Raw genomic sequence first — 7,327 nt, forward strand, 5'->3', positions numbered from 1 at the left:
TTACTTACCTGCAAGAACTAACAATAACTTACCTCCCCTAGGAACTGTGAAAATTGCACTAAGTGTCCACTTTTGAAATAGCTATATGTGTTTTATGTAAAAAGTATATATGCTATTGTGATTATTCAAAGTTCCTAAAGTACTTACCTGCAATACCTTTCAAATGGGTTATTACATGTAGAATTTGAACCTGTGGTTCTTAAAATAAACTAAGAAAATATATTTTTCTATACAAAAACCTATTGGCCTGGAATTGTCTCTGAGTGTGTGTTCCTCATTTATTGCCTGTGTGCATGTACAACAAATGCTTAACACTACTCCTTTGATAAGCCTACTGCTCGACCACACTACCACAAAATAGAGCATTAGTATTATCTCTTTTTGCCACTATCTTACCTCTAAGGGGAACCCTTGGACTCTGTGCATACTATTCCTTACTTTGAAACAGTGCATACAGAGCCAACTTCCTACACCCTGAAATAACCTAACCTGACAAAAGGAATTTGATTACAACACAAATATCAAATTCAAATATCAGTCAAACTTCAGACCTGTCATTCACTTTCCTTGATTAGGAAAAGCAATCTAAATGTCTTGCAGTGCAATCCTAAGTCCTCCAGACCTGCATGCACTTCAGCATGAAAGTGTTTATTTGATTCACCTCCTTTCTCACCAGTTAAAAGCATCTTGGTATGCTAGGCTTTGCCACTTCTAACCATACAATGATACCATGCAGTGTTGTGCAAGGCTCTGTTCTCACACACTTGCTATTCAACCTCTATATGGATCTGTTGAAGGACCTAATGGAGTAGATAGATGTAAGAATCCATCACCATGGTCACAACACCCTGATCTGTTTGCCAAGTAACTTCCTCACTCAGTCCAGAAAACTTCATTCATCCTCCCACAGAAACATAACTGCCACACGTTAATCAAAGAATTCTTAAAGTAACAACAGTACAGTGTGCCCAACCCACTCCTTTCACCTGAGTATATTCGTGGCCATCTGTATTGAGCACTCCTGATCAATTATCTTAAATAAACCATACTGTAGACTCGGTCAGAATGTCCATTCTCACACCAAAAAAACTTGAGCCCTCATCACCATTGAAAGTCCATTTTGTCCAAACCCTGGTAATCTTGGTTAATTATGCACAGGTGTTTTCATCAGATCCCCCGAGTGCTCACTTTCACCTCTAGGCTGTCATATATGTACCTGCTGGAGTTCAGCTCTTATCAAAGACGGCCACGCCCCCATTGCGAAAATTAATCTACAAAACTCAAAACATTAACTCTAAACACCCAAATTATTACAATCCTAAAAAAGAGTTTTATGAGCCGCTGATATTTTGAACGCATGTGTTATGTGGAGCCATCATTATTTGGTAAGTAACTTGTTTTTATTTGCTTAGTTTTTTGAAGTTGACCTGCTTCTTCAGCTTACAGGTACTGTTCTTTACTACAGGAGTGAAGTATTAGGAGAGTGAGCCAAGACTGTATTAGGAAAACTTGTTATAAGTAATTCCCAGGGGCAGTTGTTAAAATTTAGTGAGGCTGTGGCACTCGGGTGTGCTCAGCGTGGCAGAGAAGCACTCACAAATTGTTTTTCGTAATCTGTACGTCTAGGTACAGGGTGGCCACAGCAGGCAACATGAAGATTTCCATTTCAACAGCTCACAGTATGCCAAACAGGTATATTCATGTAGCCATATAATTCTTAAATAATTGGTTCCTTATCTTTTATATTTAAGTTAATGTTAATATTTTATACCCGTTGTCTAATTGACCAACCATAGTGGATAAAGTATAGTTTATGTTTTGAGCACCGTCCTAATTTCATGTGTTCTCAAAGCACTAGTAAATGTTTTCCTCTGATGTATGCAAGAGGATATTAAAAGGTCAAAGGATACCTTGACTTTAATGATTACAACAATAGGAATGTAAAATAATTGGGAACATTTTTAGGAGACCTTTTCTTAATTCTGTTTACTGATAGTACTCACATAGACAAGGGAATAGCAGGAAAGGGGGCTCACAAAGGCCATGCTTCTGTTCTCGGTGTACTTTCTGGAGTGTTAGCACAAGGATTGCTCAAATAAATTGTACATATTTTGAGTATTAAGCATTAGTTATGCTTTTTAACATACTGATATTCATAAAACGTTTGTATCACAATTTACTTGCTGAATGTACTTGAAGAATCATAGTTGAGGTAATTCTATCCATGGACTAAATTTATTTAGGCTATAAATTGGTCAGCACAAACAGTGAAGAAACTGATTGTCGTATGGTTAGAATTAATTTGTTATTGTATTGTTTTATTATAGAGTTCTGTTTTCAGTGTGGCATCACCTAAAACCTGATCATCGCTGAAGTGTTTGTGTGGAACATTTAGTTTAACTCAGGATTTATTTGCTCTGTATTTGATTCTTGACCTTTTTTGCATCATTCTTTCATTGTTAAAGGAAGATAGTCATACTTGTGTGAACATGAATAGTGTGTCAGAACCGTATTGGTTCCCTTGTACTGGATGATCTTTGTAAAAGTGGGCCTCTTGCAATTTTCTGTGCCAACATTATCAAAATTGAATAATTCAGGAAATGTAATCATGTGAGATGCAGGCACTTTTTGAAAGGCAGGTTTGCTTTACAATCAGACATATATGGACACTGGATCAGCATACTAGTCAGATGTTTATGAATTGGCTGCTTGAGTGTACTAATTAAACCCTATTAGCCCATTCGAATTCAGTGGCAGGGAAGAGCGAATTGATTAGCAAGTGTGATTGAATTATGCAGTATTGGATAGTCGGCAGTTATTGTCTCATGGGATACTTCACACATAATCATACAAAAGAGATCTCAGTGCTGTTAATGTTGTGTTTCTTGAAATTGCTGAGTACCTTAATCAGGGCCACTCGAATTATGTGATTGTACAGTTGTGGCGTTTTGTGCATGATTATGTATTTGCCACATAATCCATCATATGCTGCATAATCTGCAGATTTTAACAAAAGTTTCTAGCTCAAATGGTTCAAAGGTTTCTTAAAAAAAAAAAGCAGCGATGTGTCTCCGCCCAGGAGAAGGCCTCTTGCAAAATGTGATTGGTCACCTTTCTTTTGCTTATTGTTGTATTTGGATATTAAACTGGTACTGGGGTGCAACCAATGCCCAGGCAATGTTAACAGGTGTAAACGTGACAAAATAATGACTTAATACTGCTACAAAAATATATATTATGCCACATTTTTCTTGTTCTTACCGCACAATTTACTCAAACCTGCTGCATAATTCAGTTGCGTTGACGTTAAAGAACTGAAAAATAAAGTTTATGTTTTGCAAAATGTCTGTAGCTTTAACATTTAACAAAACGTCATTAATTTGTGGTTAAAATATTCAAATTATGCAGCTGATGTTGCATTATGTAGAAAATTTGTGTATAGAAAAGCACCCCCAAATCGTTGTCACACTAGCAACTCATTAAATACGTCAGAAAAAAAAATACTGCTTTTCGGGAGCAGCTCTAGGGTATTTTTGATTAGGGTTTATTTTCTTTCACATAACATTTTGCATGTAGCTGCACTTGCCTTCTGCAGATACCAGCTAAAGAATCTAAACTAGCAGTTATGTACATTAAATATTGTCCTGTTAATGCTTTAAGTGGTATTGACTGGTGGTAGAGCAACTTTGTGTGAGCAGAAGGTTTTTCGGACCTCACCACAGGTGTTGCATCTTAGTAGCGCAATTGGTAGCTTGTGAATGTGGAAATGTCAGCACCCCTCAACATCATATTAGTAGTTACTTTCAGATTGGTAGTGTCCATTTTCCATCCTCCATATTCCACAGGTATAATACGCTCCTGTTGTGCATTGATGTCGAGACATGCAGTGACAACACTCAGCTTTCTCTAACAGCATACTTTCATTCCCATTTCCCTTTTTCAAAAGTCAGGGTAATCTATTATTTTATTTACTTATCATTAAGCCTGATTAATTGATGTTCATGCTCCAAACTGGGTTGGAGTTATTTTATCTTTTGAAGCGATATGGTGCCCTTTTTGTTTGACCTTTGTAGTTTATGGTGTGGGTCAAGCAGATTTAGTTTTGTGTTTGCACATTTGAAGCTGAATATTATGAAGTCTATAACTCGGCTGTATAAAACCTCCTACAGCTGTGAAATTGTTACTGTTTCTTTATTCATTTGTTCATGTTTGGAGATGTTAATTATTCATCAGTTGTTTAGTCTGACTTTTTACATTGTGATTTAGGAAAATGTTAGGCTGTGCAAGACTTTTCTTTATGTTCTCAACCATACCATCGTTCGTTATTTTAATAAATATTGGTCTTGAATTGCCTGGCACCTTTATCAAATACAGATCAACCAGATTTCTTTAGTACTGCATAGAAATTGAGTGCAAGAGCTAAAAGCATACTCTGTATGTCCTCCACGTTCCTTATGTCCTTGGTTAATTTTGGTGCTTCCATCGGTTTCATTACAGGACGGCTATAACTATTAAAAAAGCTGTAGCATGCCTCAGCATGTTTTGGTAAAGCATCGTGATAGCTGTTTTCTTGGTAATGTCGTCTGCAGGTTTCAAGTCGTTTTCATTCATTGGCTATAGATCACTATGAGGCAAAACTATTGTCATGGTTATAGATAGAGAAACACATTTTCACAGTGACTGCACCTTCAGCTTGTATGCTCCTAAACACATTTTCCATTTACATGGACAGCAAAAGGTTAGGGCTGATAGTGTTTTAGTTTGACATTCTGAAATCAGTTTCACAGTTCATAATAACGTTTTTGTCTCACTGGAGTAAGAAAGATTGTATTAATACATTGAGAGAAGACATCCTTTAACCAAAAACTTTTTGCCATTTGAATACATTGTCTTTATTATTATCTGATAGTCCTTTATCATATAATGATGTATGCTTGATGTGGACACCGGGGGAGTAAAAATTGTGTGTATTGGATGAAATGTATTTAAGAAGAAAACAATTCTATAAGGTTTTATTCACGTGCCTTCTTTTGACGTTCAAATATCCCAGCAACAGTTGATAAACATTATTATGAAAGGCGACACCAAATTGGTCCTTTTTATTTTTTTTTATTTTTTATACAGTGACCTCTTTCTGTTTTTTTTTCTGTTTAAAAAGTTTTGTCTCAGAACCACGCTGTTATTAATTGACAAGCCTTTGATCTGACATGTTTTTCCTTTTAAAGCATGACTATGACATGAGAGTGGATGACTTTTTACGGCGTACTCAAGCTGTCGTAAGTGGAAGAAGGAGCCGACCTCGGGAAAGAGAACGGGAGCGAGAGCGTGAACGTCCCAGAGAACGGGAGAACCGGAGAGAGAGAGAACGCGACAGGGGACGTGACAGAGAAAGAGAACGAGAGCGGATAAGGGACAGGGAGAGAGATAGAGACAGGGGAAGATACAGAAGATAATGTACTCATTGCATGGCAACAAACAAAAAATGTACAAATACGTCTGTGCGTGTTTACAAAGTGGCATTTATTTTTCAGCTTTCTACCTTTAAAAAATACTTGTGTAGAGAAATATATTCTGGCCCTTTGTTCACACGCATGCAGTATACCATGAAGTAGAATTTCTGTCTGCCCAGAAAAAATAATGCACAATGTTGACATAAGTTAACGTTCTTCTCGGGGTTGGCCTGGGAAACCGATGTAGATATTTGTAATTTTTCGTACCTGTTAATCTACTTAATGTTTTCATCTTGTTTTCCCTCCTTTCCAGATGGTAGTAAGTCCTGAATTGCTTTGATACTTTCCTATGTTTAGTTGCACACAGTTCATTGAAAATAATGCTGCTATTAAGTAAGCAAAGATTTGGATATGATTGTTTGACTGTACAGCAATGTTGTAGCAGCCTGTTCTTGGGATTTGTTAATATATATTTTTTTTAATCCTGTATAAAGTTATGGGGTTGTTTTTTTTCAGTCAACAATGATGAAAGCAATATTAATGAAACTTGATATCTAATTTTAAACTTTTTTTTAAAGAAAAGTAAGTTTTTGGTTTGCAGCATTTTGATCAATGCTTATTTAGCTTACTATTCAAAATGTACGCAAAGGTTTCCGAATGTGAGCTGTCTGAGTGTAGCAGGTGATTTTGCTGTGTCAAATACTGCTGCTTTTTGTACAAAATAAATTGTTAAAATATTGTTTTGATTTCTTTATTGAAAGCTATAGTTCTAAGGTATTAAAACGAGTTATTTAATACATTTTTGGTAGGTGTTATTTTTTAACATGAGATGTTCTTTTCCTAATTTAAAGTCTTTTGAATAATTACTGGTGTCTGAAGAGACTCGAGAAATGTGTTCCAGAGCTGGATATCAGCAACTTTACCTTCCGAAGAGGCACTGAAGCTTCTGATTTACATGAACTTTGTCGCTAGTTTTCACTGGTAGCATAAATCCTAATTGTTCCATTTTTCTACCCCTTTGGATGCAGTTACTCAATCCCAAGTGCAACCAAGTGTATCTATACATGTTTTATTGTAAAGGTTAACCCTATGCAGTTGAAGAGCTGGGAGACTGGTTTGCAGGCCTCATTTTACACACTTCCTAGTGACAGCCAGTTGTGGTATTGGCGGTCATGTTGTAAGACTATTAACCGATACCATCTCATCCTGCACCCTGCCCACACCCCCCGGTCAGGGATGGAAGGAGAATCACTTCCCCTTCTACCCCTGACCCCCCCACAGTAACGCCTGATGATGTCAGCACGCAATCGCAATAAAAAAAAAAATTATAGGCCATTTCTGTCCCCCTTGGGGGGGCAGATCGGCCTATTTCTATTAGGCCTATCTGCCCCGGTGGTGGGAAGGGGGAGCAGAAACCACTTAGGCCCCAGGGATTGGTATGTGTGTGTGTGTATGTCTGTTTTTGTTTGGAGGGCACTCCCTTGGGCAAGGGTCGCTCCCCAAGGGGGCACATTACTGTTGGTCTTGGGGGCAGATCGGCCTATTTTTGGAAGGCCCATCTGCCCCCAAGGGGGGCAGAAAGCCCACCAGAGAACAGGGAAGATTTTTTTCTTCAAAATAAGAGGGTGGGGGTATGGCCAAAAAATGTGGTGGTGGCTACTAACCAGTATGGGCATGGTTATGCACCCACCCCACAGTCTTTCAACTCTTCCTCCCCCCCCGCACACTCAAACATCTTATCCCACGGCAAGCAAGAGGACATTTGATTATTTTAGATTTGGGTTTTGCATTTGGGCCATGAGAGCTTGGCTAACTCTCAATATCGTCCCACTTGGAATGGTAAGGGCTGCACGTTATTTACTTTGGGATTCTGCCAT

At 37.9% G+C, this 7,327-nt stretch overlaps 1 long non-coding RNA gene across 1 annotated transcript; it reads left to right on the forward strand.

Moving 5' to 3' along the window:
* Positions 1 to 399: 399 nt before the first annotated feature.
* LOC138296655 (uncharacterized) lies at positions 400 to 6,247 on the forward strand. Its single transcript, XR_011203880.1, has 2 exons — positions 400 to 1,692; positions 5,226 to 6,247. It is a non-coding gene; the product is annotated as an uncharacterized lncRNA (long non-coding RNA).
* The last annotated feature ends 1,080 nt before the right edge of the window (positions 6,248 to 7,327 follow it).

The sequence above is a fragment of the Pleurodeles waltl genome, chromosome 1_2 (genome assembly GCF_031143425.1).
Source record: "Pleurodeles waltl isolate 20211129_DDA chromosome 1_2, aPleWal1.hap1.20221129, whole genome shotgun sequence".
Lineage (NCBI taxonomy): Eukaryota > Metazoa > Chordata > Amphibia > Caudata > Salamandridae > Pleurodeles > Pleurodeles waltl.